The 21,786-nt window shown below is 36.7% G+C and overlaps 1 pseudogene; it reads left to right on the top strand.

The window, feature by feature from the left end:
* Positions 1–531: 531 nt before the first annotated feature.
* Positions 532–21,786, top strand: part of LOC143637800 (semaphorin-4C-like) — a 54,618-nt pseudogene continuing 33,363 nt past the window's right edge.

Genomic DNA, 21,786 nt, shown 5'->3' with positions numbered 1-21,786 from the left:
CCGGCTTCAGGGCAAGGACCTTGCCCAACTGCAGCATCTTCCGCTTTTGTTGTCTGAGCGCGGCCGCCGGACGAGTGATGCTAGCCGGGAGCAGGGGCGAGCGCCGAGGGCGAGAGGCGGCTCCCGACGCGAGTGCTCAGCGCCCCGCACTGCGGCCCCTCCGAGCGCAACGATCGCAGCGCCCCCTGCCCGGATCCGCGGGCTCTGCGGGCTTCTCAGGGCTCTGGGCACCGCCACTGTCACCTCCACCGCCACTGAGGGCCGGCCTAGAAGAGCAGCAGCCGCGCCCGTGGCTCCACTCGGCTGGCTGCCTCGGCGCCCAGCGCCGAGCGCTCCCATGCTGCGCCCCGCGCGCGGCCCGCGCCACCTGTGTCGCCGCAGCAGCCGCCGCCGCCGCCGCCGCCGAGGGCGAGGCTCCTCCCGCGGCGCGCGGCAGCCTCAGCCTCCACCTATGCCTTGGCTGCCGGCTCTGGCGCCCGGCTAGTGAGGAAGCGACCGCCCCACCACAGAAACCTGCTTTGGGTGCCGAGCATGCCCAGTGCTGCCCTGAAAGCGAGGCGCTTCGCCAAGCGCATTCCACTTCTGGTTTTCGCGGCGGCAGCAGCAGCAGAGAGGGGAGGAGGCCGCGGGTTGGGAGAGGGCCAGGCATACTTGGGAATTGCACACCCTGGACCAGAGATGGGAGGATGCTGGGAAGCCAAGTGAAAGCTGGAAAAGATGAGGGAAGGATGGCACCCAGGGATGGAACGGTTCTCAAAGGGTCGGGTCCTTCATTCACGTGCAAGCTACTGACAGTGGATTCTGGAGGGGCAGATATCAGTCTGCAAAAGGCTGAGGGTGGAGGGGCGTCTAGAACAGCTTGTGAGTTGGGGGAGGGGTACCAGGATCGCTATTCATGCTGGTGGACTGAGGTGGATGCTCTTGTAGATCCTGTGGTTCTAGAGCAAAGAAGACGTGACATCAGTGAGATGTGTTTTTCACAGTGCCCGCCCGCCCCATCTTACCATCACCTCCAGTGTTCTGATTACGTGATTTTCATAGGTGGAGAGACTTTCTTTTTCTGCAACAAAGACACTTGTCTGGTCTGAAATTGATTACAGGTGATGAGTTCTCCTCCTCTCTTCTTGTGTCATCTTTTTTAGTCGTTTTCTTCTGCATTTTTGCCACCTTCCTTCCTCCTCTTCTTCCCCCTATTCAAACTAAAATGGAAAAGCTCAACTCTTCCTTCCCCCAGTCTTCCTATACAGGTTGCATTACATTCTTCATTTTTTTAGATGGGTTTTCCAAATCTCCTCATGGTCATACAGCTGATTAACCCCAGTGAGATTTCTCAGTGTGTCTCTTGCTGTGAAATTTAGCAAGTAGAGTCACCCTATTGAAAATCTTGCTGGCAAACAAGAGCCTTGTCATATGCCAATGAAGTCCTCAGCGCCTTAACCTGTGACCCTCTATTTCAGGAGTCATGTGGGGAGCATCCCTACCGCATTTTGAAGACATGACTACAGCAGACCAAGGTTGCACAGGAGCCAGGACAAATGCTGCCACCCTGCTATGGCTCAGCATCCCTGATACTGCAGATGGCAGACTGTGTGGAGTTGTGATCTTCTCCACTCCATCCCTCCCCAGAGCTGGTTCTGAAACACTGGTAAGCATGACAGAATACTGGAAATCATAATAAGAGGGATTTGGGGCTTATGAATCTCAATGTGCTTCTATTTTGTATTAGAAAAGATTATCCAACAAAGTTAAATAACTTGAATATATAATCAGTGTTAATCTCTAAATACTTGGGAGTAAGTCAGAATATAAGTTGAAGTAAGAGTAAAGTAGAAAATGTTTTAAACAGGTTAAATAGGTAAACATAAATTAATGGAGCAGCACATTATTGAAGGACTACTGACAACAGCACAAATACATTCTTATTACCTGTGTCTTGGGATGCACAAGCTTAAGTTGGCTTGTCTCACCTACAAAAAATAGTTATCCAGTGTGGCTCTAAGCTGTAAAGCTGGTCTGATATTAAAATAGTCTGATTCCTGTAAGGGAAGACATGCAAGGTCACATGTTTACCTCTATAATATTTTTATTTTTGCTCTGAGATAGGCAGGTTAATTACATTGAGTTCTTGGTACAAGAAAAATTAGCAGCATCTTTTGTATTAGACCAGATTATATTTTAAAAGATGCTCTTTATTTCCAACCTTAGTCTTGTCAATTTGTATTTATTTTTGTTTGTCTATTTGTTTGTTTTTCTCTTTACATCGTTTTTTAACTCAGGAAGTTGTGGGGAAGGAGGGAGAATGATGAGGGGAAATCAGGTTATTCTTTGGGTTAAAATTGAGGTAGCTGCATAAGTAATTTCCATAGAAAAGTTTGTGTGTATTTTATGCCCATAGAGATACAAGATGAGAAAATAATGTTCCAAACCATTTTTAGGGTTACTTTTACAATGAGCAATGATGAAAATCCTATTCACTAATTATGCACCTTGACAATGACCCATAGGCAGTCCCTAGATTTCACTGGGGATGGGTGAGAGGTACTTGAACAGAGTAGTGATACCCAGGATTACATTGACTTAATTTGCTCTGTGCCCCATTTTCATTGAAACATTTATGATTTCTATACTTCTAGAATAATTTATTACTCTAGATATTATTAAATTTTCAAGTAGATAATTTTGAAAAATAAAGTAAAATGATCATGTGTAGTGTTCGATCTTGGAATGACTCACTGCTGCCATCTTTTGCCTCCTGCTTCTGATAGTTCCTATAAAAAGGAACATTCTGAATTAACTAACTCACTATAATACCAGAAAAATTATCATTTTATTGTTTTCAAATGATAGTAATTATTAATAAGTGAAAATCTTTATTGTATTTTGTTCTGCAAATGCATTATTAGAGTTATGTAATATACAAATCACATCTAAATAAAAGTTTTACTTAATTTTTAGAAATAAGATCTAATGAAGTTTATGTGTTATATTTTGTAATTTAAAGTATGTCACTTTTGGGAAAATAACATCCTTTTGTGAGTAAAAGTTGTTTGATATAGTATTATACTTTGCTATTTAGGCTCAAATAGAAGATACTATTTATATAATTTTCAATGTATATTACCCATTGATAATCACACAGAAAGTTTGAAAATTGGAAAATAATATCATGAGAGTAGTTATTGTTGCTGCCCTGAATATAAGTAGAGTAAAAATACTTCTTTAAAATTCACAATCTAAACTTTAAATAATTTTTTTAGGAATAGTAACCAGTAGTGTAATCACAATGATACATATATATGTTTAGGAGCCTAATAAACACCACTATGTGTTGATCATTAAAGATGTGGCATTTGATACTTAAGCATATCACTGTTGTATTTAAAGACTTGAAAAGTGATTAAATATTTGCGTTGACCATTTTACTTAATATCAACCTGTGGACCACTTAGTGTTTGATTCAAAACTTCACACTTCATGCACACTGCCTTTCATTTTGGTTAAAGGCATTTGATGTATTTTCAGCAATGTTGACTAAGCATGTAGTGTGGTTCAGTCCTAGGCAAATTTGAAGAATTGATAGCAAATAATAGATTAAATAATTAATTCTCTATATTTATAGAATTTAACAGTAATATTGGACTTACTGAGTAAAAGAAAAAGACAGAACCCCAAGAAAGTAACCACAAAAGCCTAATATACTGAAATATCCTCATTTCTTTCTTTTCTTTTTTAAAATAATGAATTAGCATTTATTGATGGCCTTCTATCTACCACATTCTATCCTAACCCCTTTCAACCATTATTTCATTTCCTCTTTTAAAAAAAATTTAATTTATTCTAATTAGGTATATATAACAGCAGAATGCATTTTGATTTATTGTACACAATTGCAGCACAACTGTTCACTCCTCTAAGTGTACATGATGTAGTGTTGCACGATATGTGCATTCATACATGTATGTGGGATAATAATGTCCATCCCGTCCACCATCTTTCCTGTCCCTATTGCCCACCGCTCTCCTCACACCCCTGAGTCCAAAGTTCCTCCATTTTTTCCCATGCCCCCCATTATGGATCAGCATCCACTTATTAGAGAGATTCAGCCTTTGGGTTTGGGGGATTGGCTTACTTCACTTAGCATAATATTGTCCAACACCAGCCATTTACATGCAAATTGCATAATTTTATTCTCTTTTAATGCTGAGTAATATTAATTTGTGTATGTGTACCACAGTTTCTTTATCCATTCATCCTTTGAAGGACATCTAGGTTGTTTCCACAGATTAGCTATTGTGAATTGAGCTGCAATAAACATTGATATGGCTTTGTTAATATAGTATGCTGATTTTAAGTCCCTTGGTTATAAACCAAGGAGTGGGATAGCTGAGTCAAATGGTAATTCCAAGTATTCTAAGGAAATTCCACACTGCTTTCCAGATTGGTTGCACCACTTTGCAGTCCCACCAGCAATGTATGAGTATGCCTTTTCTCCCACATGCTTGCAAATACTTATTGTTGTTTTTGTATTCTTCATAACTGCCATTCTGACTGGCGTGAGATGAAATCTTAGAGTAGTTTTGATTTGCATTTCTCTAATTACTAGAGATGTTGAATATTTTTTCATATATTCATTGACTGATGGTTGGGACTTCAATTGAAATCACATTTGAATCTGTATAGTGCTTTGGGTAGTATGGCCATTTTGACAATATTAATTCCACCTATCCAAGAGCATGGGATATCTTCCTATTTGCCAAGGTCTTCTTCAATTTCCTTATTTAGTGTTCTGTAGCTTTCATTGTAGAGGTCTTTCACCTCTTTTGTTGATTCCAAAGTATTTTACTTTTCTTTTTTGAGGCTATGTTGAATGGGGTAGTTTTCCTAATTTCTCTTTCAGAGAATTCATCACTGGTGTATAGAAACACATTTGACTTATGGGTATTGATTTTATATTCTGCTACTTTGCTGAATTTATTGATTAACTCTAGAAGTTTTCTGGTGGAGGTTTATGGATCCTCTAAGTATAACATCATGTCATCAGCTAATAATGGTAGTTTTAGCTTTTTATTTCCTATTCATAGCCCTTTAATTTCTTTCTTCTGTCTAATTGCTCTGGCTAGAATTTCAAGCACTATGTTGAACATAAATGGTAAAAGAGGACAGCCCTGTCTTGTTCCAGTTTTTAGAGGGAATGCTTCCAATTTTTCTCCATTTAGAATGATGTTAGCCTTGGTTTTAGCATAGATAGCTTTTGCAATATTAAGTTATGATCTTACTATCCCTAGTTTTTATAGTGTTTTGATCATAAAAGGGTGTTGAACTTTGTCAAATGCTTTCTCTGCATCAATTGATATAATCATATGTTCTTATATTTAAGTTTATTAATGTGATGAATTATATTTATTGATTTTTATATGTTGAACCATCCTTGCATCCCTGGGATGAATCCCACTTGATCATGGTGCACTATGTTTTTAAATGTGATTTTGTATTTGATTTGCCAAAATTTTATTAAGAATTTTTGCATCAATGTTCACCAAGGATATTGATCTAAAATTTTCTTTCCTTGATGTGTCTCTGCCTGGTTTTGGTATCAGGATGATATTAGCTTCATAGAATGAGTTTGGAAGTCTTCCCTCCTTTTCTATGTCATAGAATACTTTGAGTATTGGTATTAATTCTTCTTTGTAGGTCTTGCAGAACCCAACTGTGAAGCCATCTGATCCTGGGCTTTTCTTGGTTGGTAGGCTTTTGATTCCATCTTCTATTTCCTTGCTTGAAATTGATCTGTTAAAATTGTGTGTGTCCTCTTGATTCAGTTTGGGTTGATCATATGCCTCTAGAAATTTGTCAGTATCTTCGAGGTTTTCTATTTTAGTAGAGTATAGATTTTCAAAATAGTTTCTAACTATCTTCTGAATTCCATTTTTTTTTTCTAACTGTGTGTGTGTGCTTTTGGGAGTTGGTTTACTTATTAAATTCCATTTCTTACAATGTTTTCTCACTATTTTTGCTTCTTCAAGAAATTTTGGTTTTTGTGTCAGGGCATAGGCATCAGCGTAGGGAAATAGGTTCTAAAGTTCTCAAGTAACAGCAGAAGAGGGTACATTTGGAAAGAGCTGTGTTTCCTGAAGGCACGAAGAAGCCAGAAGATTTGCTTTAGTGGAGGACTCAGAGATGTGAGGGGCTCCTGAAATCCCTACAGTTATCACAACCTGTACTAAAAACTCAGAATTCCATGTAGGCTAGTCAGACATAGTGAAGGAAAGTACTGTTCATCAGAAGTCTAGATAAACAGGATTTGATGAGTTACACATGCAGAAAGATCTCAGATACAGTGTGAGGCTGGGCCAAGAATCTCCATGACAGGAGAAAAAAACTTCATGCTGTGATTTATCTAATCAGCAGAACAGTGAAGATCTACTGTAGTGGGCACCTAGTGGATGAGGGAATGGACTCCCCACAGTGGCTGACTTGAAGAACACAGACAGGGAAAGGAAGGAGGAACTGCATAGAAGGGGACCCAAGGAATGGAAGAGGGAAGTTCTTTTTAAAGTTCATCCAGATGTTTTAGACACATTTCAAGGCAGAGTTGATCTAGTCTAAAAATTTCATCATCAAAATTTCCATTTTTCATGCCAAACTTCTAAGTTGATGATGGTCAGTGGTTTATTACTGCCCTCCAGGAGGTATTTTGGAACGTGTGAGAATGAATTTTCTGATTGTCCCTCACCTCCGTCACAAACTACAGTGCTGAGTATTTGTGACAACTCAAGAAAGGACTGCTCACATCCTTCCTGATTTTTGCAGTTCTGCTCACAAGTACCTAAGTCATTTTATTACATTTTTTTTGTACCAACAAGAAGCATTTTGCATCATTTTAATATATATTGAATTTAACAGGAATGTAATTAATGGGACGTTTTAATGTTATATTTTTAAGATATTGACCAAAGTTATTCCTATGTTTAAGAACTAATAGTACATACTTCAGAAAAAAATTCCTGTATCACTTTGTTTTTATAGCATTACATTTATATTGATGCTAATAGAGGTAAGAATCAGAATATTTGGTTAACTCTTTTAAGAATGTTGTAACCACATACTTATACAAAGAAAGACCTAATATTTTCTTTAAAATAACGTGGCTTTTATTTTCAATATTGCTGTTAGTATATTATGCCAATATTCAAAATCAGTTAATATCTAAGAATTCATTTTTAAGAAAAGTAGTGTGAAAATTATACAATATTTATTATAAATACATACAGGTTAGTTTCAATAGGTAATTGAATGAAATGCCCAAATATTTTTCTTAAGAAAATCAAGAATATATATTATGATCATACTCCTGTGGCTCCAGGAAGGAAAACTGGATTCATTGACAAAAATTTGAATCTCATCAATTTTTTCAATAAGGTAGTTTGTAATAATTGTGTTGAATGGTTAATCAAATATGCAACCATCAAAATCACTATACATGCAGAGGAAGAATCTTCAAATCAATGTTGATTTTTTTCAGCCTTACAACTTCAATATCAGCTTCTTCCCTTAGTTCTAAACAGTTCTCTACTTCACCATCTTATTGTGTCATTTTGTTGTAGAACTTTTGACTGATCTTTTCTCTTTTATCCTCTACTTTCTTGGTTGATTCTTCTGACCAAGCTCAAACCCAGTAATCACTGCTGCCTCTCTCCCCAATATCTGCCCTCCCTTCTGCCTTTCTAACAGGACCTAATTTTTTTTCAGTGTGCTGTGTGACCAGATACAAAGTGATACTTAATTTTAAACTTAAATTCAAATATTGATTCCAAAAGCAATAGAAAACCCCCAAAGGCTTACTTATATTCAATAAACTGAATCCAATATTTAAACTTCTCTGCAAAGAAATTCAGGCCAAGATGGCTTCAGTAGTGAATTCATCTTTCAAATAATTAGAGAAAAAAAATTTTCTTTCCTTATGCAAATTTTCCAGGGAAAAGAAAAAAGAGGGAGCATTTTTGAAACTTATTGGATGAGGCTACCATTAACTTCACATAAAGATCTAAGAACTTCACAGGAAAGTAAAAATATAAGTTTTATCTCATAATTATAAATGTAAATTCCTAAAAAATGCCTTCAAATTGAATTAACTAATAAAAAGTATAATACCTCATGACAATTGTATCTCCAGAAGGCAAGAACATTTTTTAACATTGGAATATGAGCTAACATAATTTATCACATTGACAGAATAAAAGAGAAAAAGCACAATATAATTTCATAAAGTCAGAGAAAAAGGCTTATTGAATTCCAGTACCTATTTAAAATAAAGAAAAAAATAGTGAATTAGGGGATTAGAAGAAAACTTCCTTAATCTGATAAAGGTTAAAAGAAACATGACCCAGAGCTTTTCCACCAAGATTTGGAAAATAGAATTATTCTACTTATCACCACTTCTGCTCAACAATTTGTTTGTGCTATGGGGCAGGGGTGGTGTTGCTGGGACTGAACCCAGGCGCACTTTGCAACTGAGCTACATCACCAGCCGCTTTGATTTTTTTTTTTTTTTAATTTTGAGACAGTCCCACTAAGTTGCTAAAGCTGGCCTCAAACCTGTTCTCCTCCTGTCTCAGACTCCTGAGTCCCTGGGATTACAGGCATGTGCCACTGTGTCCTGTCTGTTCAACATGCTACTCTAAATGTTAGTCAATGGAAGAAAGAACAGTCACAAAAAAAAAGAAAGTACATTGAGAATAATAATGGCCACCTAAGAATTTCCACATATTGACCGCTGCAACTTGTAAATATGCTTCTAAATGGCAAAATGGGTTTTACCTGTGTGATTGAATTTAAGGAACTGAGATCGATCAGGGAGATTCTCATGGTCTATACAAGTGGACTCAGCATAACTACAAGAGTCCTTGTTAGTGAAAGACGGAGGCTGGATGGTCAGAGTGAGAAGGAGATTTGCAGATGCTGTGCTGTGGACATTGGTGGTAGAGGAAGTGGCCATGAGCCAAGGAGAGAAAGTGGCCTCTGGAGGCTGGAAAGGCAGGACAGTGGATGCTTCCAGGTTATCTCCACAGTGAACGTCTTCCTGCCAACAGCATGGTTTTAGGCCAGTTGAAGCTGACCTCCAAAACTGTAAGCTAATGAACACTTGTTACTTGAAGCTCCAGAATTAGTGGTAATTTATTATGGCCGCAAGAGGACACTAATCCAGGGAGCATTGTTCACATACGTAATTAAGAGTGCAAAGATTCAATGTATCATTTTAGCAAGAATAGTGGGTTGAGTAGGGATGAATCAATTGTATTTCTATAAATTTGCAATAAACAATTGAAAAATAAACATATTTCTAAAGTACCCTCGTTTCTTCACTAGTTATATTCTTCTTTATGTATTTGAATTCATTGATTTAATTTTAAAATTGAATTCAAATATTGATTTTGGATTAGAAAGTTCAGTACTGTTTGGATATCAATTCTCTTCAAATTTATCTATATATTCAGTGAAAAAGCAACAAAAATCCTGGAATTTTAGAAATTGACATGTTGACTCTCTTATCTTTATGTAAGTAAAAATAATCAAGTCAATCTCGAATTTGAAGAATGAAGTTCCAGTATATTTACAACCAGATACAATATTTACTATAAATGTTTAGTAATTAATATTGTGATGTTTGCACATGGATAGATAAAAGGACAAAGGAATGAGACAGAATTCAGAAAGTCGTATATAGGGGTGGTCTCCTAACTCAGGCCAAAGGTATCATGGGTCCTCAGAGAATGATCACAGAGGCAGGATTTGGACCCAGTAAGTGAAGCAACAGTCCTTTGTGAAATTTGAGAAGGGGGACATTTCAAAACCTAGCAGGGAAGGATGCTTTTCCACCTTTGTCACAGATGTTATTGCCCATACAAATTTGAGGGAAAAAGCATACAGATGCCCTTTGACTTAGCGTAGGGTTATGTCCTGATAAATTCACCATAAATTGAAAATAGCATGTTGAAAATGCACGTAATGCACCTAAGCTATCAAACATCACGACTTGGCCACCTAGCACAGGTGATGCCCCTCACAGACTTGGAACTGCAGCTCACGGCTGATCCAGCTAATTGCTTCTTCCCAGAGCGGGAGGGAATATCCTTCCCCTGACCTGGGAAAGATCAAAACTCCAACATGGAAGAACAGATTGATTTATCATTTTTATGCCATCATAAAAGTTTTAAAAAACTCCAAAACTCAAACTGGTAGTGTATGCCTGTAATCCCAGTGACTTGATAGATTGAGGCAGGAAGATTGCAAGTTTAAGACCCTCAGTAACTTAGACCCTGTCTCAAAATAAAAACTAAAAAATAAAAAATTACTTTTAAGTTTATTGACCATACATGAAGCATACAATATTTGCAATTCATAAATAGAAATATATAAAACAAAAATAAAAATATGAAGCATATAATCATAGAGATAAATTATACTTATGGATATTAATCAAAGTGCTTTATGATGCCAATATACCCCTATTAGTTTTGCAAAATCTTCTTCACTTATGATAATCAATTCAGGTTAGAAGGGAGAAATACTGGTGAAATGCTCTTTATCTCTCTATTTCACAGCTGGTTTGTAATACATGTCAACATTCTGAATAGCATCCCAAAATTAGACTACTTTACGGAAAATTATTTTGAAGGACTCATTTTGTTTCTATTAAGGAGAGCATGAGAAAGACAGATCTTTTATTGGTAACTAAGAGCAGTAACATAGATGTTAATTTGCCATGCCACATTGTCCCAGGTGTCTTTATGATGCCTCTTGCCCCATACTAAATTACCCCAGTTGCTGACATTTAGCTGTCACCAAGCAAGAGCTTATCAATATAGGTTAAGTGGGTGTCTCTGTTTGCAGGCTACACACACACACACACACACACACACACTCACTCACACATGCACACCATTCCTATCTCCTACAGTAACAGAGGTCTTGTACTAGAAGAGATGGAAAGAGTTTCTTAAGAATTTTCTAGTTTTATTTTTGCAGGACATATTACAAAATATTTTGTAAAACAGACAAATAAGAATGAAAAAATACTAAGATACCATGCTGGGCATGTAAGAAAAGTCAAAGAATTGAATGATGACGTGAAGTCTCAAAGCATGTCAGGAAATGAGTGCAGTTGTCTAAAATTAAGAAAGTGAATTCACTGGAGAGAAATACAATACAAAATTTATCACTTAGGTCAAAATAAGGGCATGAGTAAGTTCAGGTGAGGATTCTGAACTGTGGTCCCACCTACCACAGCTAATCTGGCCACTTCCACTCCTACCAGTTCTGTTCAATCTGATCAGGGAGATTTCCCTTTAAACCCTTCAAAGAAAGATTAAATTTCCTAACTATGGCATGCTCCTGCTAATTCTATGCAGAGGTGAACATCATTGACACCAGTTAATGTAATTTTTCACTTGCCAGGAAAGCTGTTTTCATTCTAATGCTATTGGAAATGAAATTGAAGGCTTTCAGTCTACTGTGCCTCCCAGAAACCTGACTCCATGTAGAACCTCCTTTGCTTTTTACTAATTGTAAATTAGTAAAAATTCTGGCTTAAATATAAATTTAAGAAACCCTGAATTATTTCTTTATTGGTTTCAATTTTAATATTAAAATTTCATTTATTTGTGCAAATTACTGAGACTTTTCTTCAGGTAAAAATCTCTGTGTCAAATCTATGTTTCATAATTCTCACTCTTTACATATGATTTACCATCTTTCATTATTAAGCATAAATCACTCCTATTTACCTACATTGTTCAGTATATGAAAGTCTTGAGAAGGCATTGAGTATCAACTTTAATAGATAATTTACAGTAGTTGTTATTTTACATCAAGAATAGTCAACCAAATTGTGTTTAATTCAGTTCACTTTAACTAAAACGTAAGTCCATTCTTTGCTCTAGTTTCCACATATGAGAGAAAATATTCAACCTCTGACCTTCTGAGTCTGGTTTATTTCACTTAGCAAGATGTTCTCCAATTCTACCCATTTACCGACAAATGTCATAATTTCATTCTTCTTTATGGCTGAGTAAATCTTCATTTTGCATATATGTTATATTTTCTTCATCCAATCATCTACTGAGAGATATCTAGGGTAGTTCCATAACTTGGCTACTGGTGAATCCTGCTGCTATAAATATTGGTATGAATGTATAACTATAGGATGCTAATTTTAGTTCTTTTGAATAAATATCAAGGAATGGTATAGCTCGGTCATATGGTGGGCCCACTCCTAGTCTTTTGAGGGATCTCCATACATTTAAAAATTGGCATTACCAATCTGTAGTCCCACCAATGATGTTCAAGTGTACCTTTCCTCTCATATATTCACCAGCAATCATTTGTATCTGTAATGATTGCCATTCTATCTACAGTGAGATAGCTTTAATTTGTATTTCTCTGATTGCTAAGATGTTAACTTTTTTTTCATGTATTTGTTGGTTACTTGTATTTCTTCTTTTGAGAATTGTCTGTTCAGATTATTTTCCTGTTTATTGATTGAGTTATTTGCTTTGTTGGTGTTAAGTTTTTTGAGTTCTTTATAAATTTTGGTTATAAATAATCTGTCAAAAGAATAATGGGCTAATATTTTTCTCCCATTCTGAATATTCTTTCTTCATACACTTAATGACTTCCTTTGTTGTGCAAAAGCTTTTTAATTTGAGTCCATCCCACTTTCTAATTCTTGGTTTTGTTTCCTGATCTTAATGGATCTTACTAAGAAAGTTGGGGCTTGTGCCAATATATTGGAGTGTTGACTCTGTGTTTTCTTCTAGAAGTTGCAGTTTTTCTGATTTAATTCTTATATTTTTTGCTTCTTTGTGTTGATTTCTGTGCAGGTTGAGAATAAGATATCTAGTTTCATTTTTCTATATATGGATATCTAGTTTTCTAAGTAAAACTTGTTTAAAAGGCTATCTTTTCTTCAACATTTTTTTTAGCTTTTGTACAAAATTTTATTTATTATATTTTTATTTGTTCTTTTTAAATATACATGAAAGTAGAATGTATTTTGACATATTGTAGCTATATTGAATGCAAATTATTCTAATTAGAATAGCATTCTTGTGATTGTATACAATGTGGAGTTTCACGGGTCATGTATTCACATATAAACATAGGAAAGTTATGTCTGATTCATTTGTCTGTCTTTCCAAATCCCATCTCCCCTCTCTTCCCTTTATTCCCCTTTGTCTAATCCAATGAAATTCTACTCTTCTCTTCCCACCCCTTTATTATATGTTATCATCCATATATCAAAGAGACCATTTTTCCTTCTGTTTTTTGAGACTGGCTTATTTCACTTAACATGATAGTCTCTAGTTCCATCCATTTACCTGCAAATGTCACAATTTCATTCTTCTTTATGGTTGAGTTTTTTTTTAAAAAAATGTATATATATATATATATATATATATATATATATATATATATATATATGTATATGTGTGTGTGTGTGTGTGTGTGTGTGTGTGTTTTCACATTTTCTTTATCCACTCATTTGTTGAAGGCACCTAGGTTAGTTCCATAGCTTTGCTATTGTGAATTGAGCTGCCATAAACATTGATTTGACTGTCAATGTATTATGCTGATTTTAAGTCCTTTGTCCAATCTATGTTTTTGTCACTTTTTTTGAGTACTAGATGACTATGTCTTCTATGTGATTCCATTGGTCGCCATTTCTGATCATATGCCATTTCATGTTGTTTTTGTTACTACAGCTCTAGAATCATTGGAAATCAGGTATTCTGATGCTTCCAACATTGGGCTTATTGCTCCGTATTGTTTTGGTATTCTGGGTCTTTCATTCTTCCATAGAATTTTAGGACTTTTTATTCCCAGTTCAGTAAACAGGATCAACTCAATAGATGCATAAAAAAGCTTTTAGCAAAACCCAGCACTCATTTATGCTAAAAGCACTAAAAAAATAGGAATATAAGAAATGTTTCTCAACATCATAAATATATTTACAAGACAAACCCAAAGCCAATATCACACAGAATGGAGAAAATCTAAAAGCATTTCTTCTAAAATGTGAAACAAGGAAAAAAAATACGCCATCTTATGACTCCTATTCATTATAGTTCTTGAAACTCTAATCAGAGCAATCAAACAAGAAAAAAATTAAAGATTTGGTGAAGGCGATCCCCCACTCACTGTCTTGACAGGGTCACAGTGAGAAAAAGTGTTGGCAAAGCCGCTCTCCCACTGTCTTGACAGGGTCACAGTGAGGATGAATGCTGGCAAAGCCATGCTGGTTGTTGGGTAACCGAAACCATGAGACCCTTTTTTATGTAATTGGGACTTTGCATTTTCATGCTTATGTTTCTCACAGGAGGCATGAGTATGTTAAATGCCAAACAAATTAAATTTCAGATGGCTAGAACAGAACAGGTAGTTCATGCCTTGGAGGCCGTTCTACCCACCCCTCAGCATATCAAGGACAAAGTAAAAGGCTATTCTTCTATCTTAGTACATTGTGGACAAACCTAATAATGGACAACAATCATCCTCTGAAAAACAAATTCTTTGAGAACTAGTGCACCTTGACTGAGAAACAAACTCTTTGAGAACTAGTGTACCTTGACTGAGAAACAAAGAAACTCTTCGAGAAAGCAGCTCAACCAGTTTTATGAGAATAAATGTAGGAATCAATTAAAATAGGTTTATAAGACACAGTTTTAGAATAATGTTAAAAATATTATTTTATTTAGATTCTTAAGTTTAGAAATTCTTAAGTCTTTAAGTTGTATAGGTTTCTGATATGTTTTAAGGATGATTCACAAACTTTAAGATATTTTAAATATAAGATTTAAAGGGACTTTTTTAGATGGGAATTTTGAATTAGAAATAAAGTACAAGTGTACTTTAGGTTAATGATTGATTAGGAGACTTTGAGTCTGGTTACGTAGTTTGGCATTAGTTAATAAGGAAATAACATATCTTGGGAAAAATAGTAAATCTTGGGAAAATCTGAAGGATGTAAATTGGTGACATGTTTTATTGATGATTCTGTACTTTGATGATTGTATGGCTGGGGGTCATATCCTGGAAGAATGTAGATCGGTGTGCTCTCAATCATGGTTAAAGAAATGTCATGTCTTGGCAAAGTTTTAAATTATATAATCAATGACGTATTGTGAATCTATAATGATGAGAAAAATTGTAATAAAAAGGGGACCCAGAGAAAGCTGCTTTAGCTCTCTCTCTGGAGATTGCTCAAACGGAACGACTCCTGTCTCATCATTTCGCCGACGCCACTCCTCCTTCAGGACTCCCTGGACCCCACTGGGGCTGGACCCCGGCAAAGATTTACAAATAGAAAAACATGAAGTCAAATTATCCTTGTTTGTGGATGACATGAACCTATCATTGGAGATCCTAAAAAACTCTACCAGAAGATGTCTAGAGCTGGAAAACAAATTCAACAAAGTAAGATATAAGACATAAGAACAGCATGTAAAAATCAATTACTTTTCCATACTACAAAAACAATTCTGCTGAGGAAGAAATCAGGAAAACAATCCCATTCACAATAGTTTAATAAAGAATAAAAAAGACACTTGAGAATAAATCTAACAAAGAACATAAAAGACCTCTACAATGAAAATTATTGAACCCTGAAGGAAGAAATTTAAGAAGACCTTAGAAAATGGAAAGACCTTCCATGTTTTTGGGTCAGTCAAAATTAATATTTTTAAAATGTGCATATTACCAAAAGTAATCTTCAGATTCAATGCAATACTCATCAAAATAATAAAGTGTGCTATTTTCATGAAGTGTTCAGAAGACACATCTCTTAAGTAATTGGCAGATATAGATTTGAATCAGTGGGAGAGGAAGTTTAGGAATATCTAGGAGATGCAAATTCAGGCAGAAGTCACAGTGATGGCAAAAGTCTAGGTGGGACAGTTCTTTGCAAATACAAAGGATGGAAGAAAGCCAACCAGCACTCAGGCACCAGATGATGCTGAGTACTTGAGTCATGGGAAAACCTCTGCCTTGTATTAAGAGTGGTGTGAAGCTCATGGAAAGTTTCATTCAGGTGCATGGTAAGACCTGATTTAGGACTTATGTGGGGAGTTTCAGTTGCTGAAAAGTATGTGGTAGGATGCTCTAGGACACACCAGATAAAGATGAGACTGCTACTTGTAGACATAAGATTAGAAAGAGCTGTGAGATTCAGAATTTTCCAGTAAAAGCAAGCTCCATTTGGTGGCTTCTTTGCTCTTGTGGTGTAGCAATAAACTGGAATGTAAAACTCTTTCTTCTGCCAGGTAATAGCATAAACTGAACTGGCCCAATGGGGACAAAGGTAGCCAAATGTGGCAAGGAAGATGGGCCTTTGTTGGGTACCAGATGACTATATCTATTTTTCTGATTCCATTGGTCTCCATATCTGTCCCACAAAGGGATGCTACTTCAGCATCTTGTAGTGTTTCCAATCCCTTTCTCCTGCTGGTGGTAACATAGGGAGGTGTTGTTGCTGGGAAGCCATTCTCCATGAATCTTTACAGGTTTCTGCACAATTAGAGCTTTGTAAGAGAACATTACTGATAACTTGGGTTACAGAATAATTGAGTGCAAAACATGCCTTGGAGATAAGAAACAATGCATGCCCTGGGGCTTGTTTGCTTACTTTCTATCACAGAAAACTCTGTTACTAACTCCCCTGGGGCTATTGACTTGTATTAAAGGGTAGAGACCATCTCTTCCTCTCCTATGGGCCATCCCTGTCCAATATAACTGGTATCTTCATAGGGAGATATTAGAACACAGCCACACACAGAGAAATACTTCAGAAGAAACTGATCCTTGACCTAAGACTCTCAACTTCTAGGATTGTGAGAAAAATAAATATTGCTTAAAGCATCCAGTCTCTGATACTTAGATGTGACAACCCCAGCTAACTAATACAATGTGTATGAGAATACTTTGTACACAAGTCTGATCATATCATCTCTACTGTTGGTAACTAAACTGTGAAGAAGAGACAAGATCTCTGACCCTCATGAGCAGAGAATTTTTTGGAACTCTTGAAACAAGGTATGATATTGGTCTGAAGATGAAGTTTGTGATTTTCTTATTTGAGAAAGTTCTCAATGTGGACTATTCCCAAGCATTCTTATAATCTCATGTAATTAGGGTTTCTGTATGGAGTGGCATGGATGCTGCTTGGGTTCTGTCAAGTAGAATCCTGTTGTGGAGTGTTGGCTTCCCCCTGTGAATTGCAGTATTGGTAGAACAATGGTCCATAGTGAGAATATCGTTTGAACTGCTATTTGGGGCAAGAGACAGGGTAGAAACTGTTGAGAAGATTCAGTGAATGGCACACATAATTTTATAACTTAGGTAATGATTATTTCACTTTTACTTCAGAGAAAATGGCCTCATAGAATACACAAATGTTTACCTGACATACACAAAGTCAAAGTAATGGTGCAATTCAAAAGGAAATCTACATAGGAAAATGGAGGTTTGCCTACTAGATTATGTGTATAGGAGGAAAAGTAGAGAACTGAGAAAGGATTAGAATTAGAAAAACAAATATGACCAACAACCATGAATAAAATAAAATCCTTGCCAAATTCTCTCATAATTTAGAAGAGTTGATTGTAAGAATGTGTTTGAATCTTCTCAGTAGACAATGAAATAAACAACTCTACTATTAACACACAAAATAGACAAGTGCTGCCACAATTTGAAATCTTGTGCATTCTGTCTATTATTGTTAGTTTTAAAAATCTTATTGCTCTGGTTGTGAATTCCAGTTCAAAGTTTGAAAGAAGTGTTAATAGCAGACAGTATACACTGTGCCAGATCATAAGATTTCTAAAATTTTACCATAAGTTATGATGGTTGGTATGAAATTTTTTCTATGAGATTTCACATTACGGGGATCACAATTTTGGGTGTCCCTTTCCATGATTTTTTACTTTGTATAATGCTCCTTCCCAACTCACTCTCTCTTCTACCTGATTTGATTACTTGGGGCAACACAGTTTCTTTCAGATCTAGGCCAAATTTGTTGTTCTTTCTTTTTTTTTTCTTTTTTATTTTCCATTTGGCAATGTGTTTCTTTCTTTCTTTTTTTTTTTTTTTTTGGTGGTGCTGGGGATTGAACCCAGGGCTTTGTGCATGCAAGGCAAGCACTCTACCAACTGAGCTATATCCCTACCCCGGCAATGTGTTTCTTAATGTCTTTTAAAAAGTCCTTCACGTTGACACTTGCCAATCCTTGTGTGCCTTTCAATAGCTCAGGGTTTCTGTTATAAGCCCCATGGACTTATTACATTCATGATCCCTGTGTCTTGAAAAGTCCCAGAGTACAACAAACTGCTCACCTTCATTGTTGAGTGAGCAGTAAGGAATGTGTGCACAGCATTGCCCATCAGGAGTGAGAAATGGCAATGCATCGACTAACTAGGCTTGTGCTGAGTAGGCTTTCAACTTCTTGAGAGTAAAACTTAGAAACTTGAACTAGTGTTTTCTTTTGCATGGCTTCCTCCTTTGGACTTGGAAAATGAAATTCTGGATTTGTTGTAGTGGAAAAAGCAAAAGTCAGTCTGTGCATTCTCCAAAGACCACTAACTCATGTCATATTCTTTTCTATAAAATTGTTTAATGAATCCTCTTTTTCAATCACAGTCACATCCTGCCCCTATGAACACTTGTTGGGTAAGGTAATACTGCTGTGGAGTAGGATCAGACATTTGTGAGACCAACTGCTCAGAAGTCTACCGTGTAGACACATGGGTTCCATATTTTGTGGTGAGAAGGTTGGTTTGAAGGCCACCTCGGGAAGGGAAGCAATTCCTGTGAAGTCTTTGAACGCATCCCTAATATACCCTGTGACTGAGTTTTCTCACATTATTTTGAAGCTAGTTTCCGTGAATGAACATTGACAAAGCTACTGTTCCTAAGCAAAGGGGAGTATATTGATTACATCCAAATGCAGAGTTGTGCTAATACATGAGGAGGAAGTTGTAAGCCTCTTCTTTATCTTTGTAGAATTATTATTGGGATGCCTGACCTCACGTGTGGATGAAGTTTTTAACATCAGTTCTCTGTAATTTGCAGTATGACTTTTGCAGGTTTCATCAATATGAAATATGAGCACCCTGCCTTGAAAAAGGGTGCATCATACAGTAAACATCATATGGGTTACCAGGATGATTTAGAGGTACGAAGTCACGTTCCTCTTAAATCATCCTGCAAGTTACATTTTTCTTTTAGTTCACAAAATTCCCCAGTAAATTTGTCAAAACTGATAGTCCTAGATCCCCAAATTATCTTTTCTTAATTATCATTATATAATTATTAAATTATACATCAATAGAAAAAAGTATATTTGAATACATCTGACAAAATATTCATATCAACAATGTGTTAATAAAATCATATTTAAGGGATTTCTTAAATTTTTTCCTTTTCTTCTGGACTCTCACTGTTACAAACCTCCAACTACTGTAATGACCATGGTCAATTACTCCAGGTGGCAGAGTGACTTGGTTTACTGTGCTGAATAGTGTTTCTTCATGTTTGTCAGAGTTCTCCAGAGAAACAGAATCTATAGATATATGTTTATACAAATGTTCCTTGACTCGCAATAGGGTTACGTTCTAATAAACCCATTGTATGTTGAAAATATCATTAGGTTGAAAATACACTTAACACACCTTACCTTGGCTTGCTGACCTGAAATGTGCCCAGGACACTTTTAGTATCCTACTGTTAGGCAAAATTACATAACATAAAGCCCATTTAACCACAAAATGCTGAATATCCCATGTAATTTATTGACTTTTATACTACAAGTGAAAAACACAATGATTATATGGGTATGCTTTCACATCACTGTACAATTGGAAAACCATAAGTCAGAAACTATTTGTGTGTGCATGCATGTGCACAAGTGTATAAAACTTAAGATTGATTATAAGGAATTGACTCATGTGATATGGAGGCTGAGAAGTCCCACAGTGTGACAACTGCAAGATGAAGATGCAGGAAAGCTGGTGATGCAATTAAGGCTGAGTCTGAAGACCTGGTAACCAACAGATCTGAGGGTTTAAATCCCAGTCTGAGGGCAGGAGACACCCTCACCCACACACACCACACATGCTATCCGGAAATAGTGTCTCATCTGGGTACACCAAGTACAGTCATGTTGACACACAAAATTTCCCTTCACAATCCCTCAAAATTCTCATCCAGTAGCAGCTGCTGAAAGTGACCTTGTTTAGAGATAGGATCTTTGCAAATGTAGGTAAGGAAGTCAAGGTCTGGTCACATTGGATTAAGGTGGGCCCTAAATTCAATGACAGGTTTGTTTATAAGGAGAAGGGGCACAAATACTTACAAGGACAAAGCCCATATGTAAATGGAGCAAGAAACTAGTGGGATGCCTAGGACACTGCAGAGGGTAGAAGCCCTTAGAAGTTAGGAAAGAGAGAGGAGAGAGTCTTTCCTGGAGCCTTTAGCAGGAGCTAGGCTACACCTGGACTTTGATTGACACTAGACTCCAGAGCTGAGGGAGACTAAACTGGCATTGGTTCAAACCACTCAGTTTGTGGCAATTTGTACAGCCTCCTCAGAAAATGAGTTCACTCCTTTGCTTGCTCAAAAGATCCTGGGGACAGTGATGATGTGATGTGTCCCCTGGAGGAAGTGTTCTCCATTTGGGGACCAGGACATTCAGCATCACAGGAAAAGCAAACACACATCAAAAGAGATGGTTGGGCCAGTTTTTACCCTTTGATTCTTGAACTCATGTTCTCTTCTTCCCGGGGACACAAATGTATGTGTCTGTGACAGCATAAATATATATGCCCTTGACTCAGAGTGTATCCAGTCATCTCTTGGCATCCACAGGGGATTGGATCAAGAACACACACTACTGATAAAATCTGCAAACACATAGCTCCTTTATATAAATGGCATAATATTTGCATATAACCTATACCCATCCTTCCTTATGCTTTAAATCATCTCTAGATGACTTACAATACCCCATACAATGTAAATGCTATGTAAATAGTAGTTATACTGTTTTATTTAGAGAATCATGATGAGATAAAAGTCTGAGCATATACACATACACATTTTTAGAAATATTGTCCATCTTCAGTTGGTTGAACCCATGGATAGGAAGCTTATGCGAAAGTCCAGGGGAGATGGCAGTCATCCTAGCATCTCCCCTGGAACCCAGCTCTGCCCCTGTGCTTTGACTGAGCCATTTCATCACCATCTCTGTCCAGACACTTTGGGCCATCTGGAATGTGGTAACACAAGTTGATTCCACTGGATAGGGGCCTTTTCTTTCACCTCCTTTGCTACAAACAAGATGTTCTGGTTGCACCTCAGGTTATATGATATCCCAAAATGCTACAATGGTACTAGCTGAGGCTCAGTAAGAAGGGCAAGAAAAATAGAGCAAATAATCATTTTATTAAGATATTATTTTGTATCAACAATAATGGAAGTGAAACAATAATATTACCACTTTTGTGACCCACTATAAAAACTATCCACATTTGCCTTAGAATAATCATCATCTAAGAGTTTTATCTGATGATGATGAGTCAGGAACACACTATCCCATGCTTATAATATGAATTTTGCATTAATTAAATTTCATTTGTTAAGTAGTAATCATGTAGGAGAAGTACAGTCCATTTTAAATATTCTATCACTTAAGAAAATACTATAACTTGTATTATTATTCTATAGAGCAAATAGTGACAA

Source organism: Callospermophilus lateralis, unplaced genomic scaffold (assembly GCF_048772815.1).
Source record: "Callospermophilus lateralis isolate mCalLat2 unplaced genomic scaffold, mCalLat2.hap1 Scaffold_94, whole genome shotgun sequence".
NCBI classification, from domain to species: Eukaryota; Metazoa; Chordata; class Mammalia; order Rodentia; family Sciuridae; genus Callospermophilus; species Callospermophilus lateralis.
Note: the sequence above shows the minus strand (reverse complement) of the source record. Positions and strands in the feature narration are given on the sequence as shown.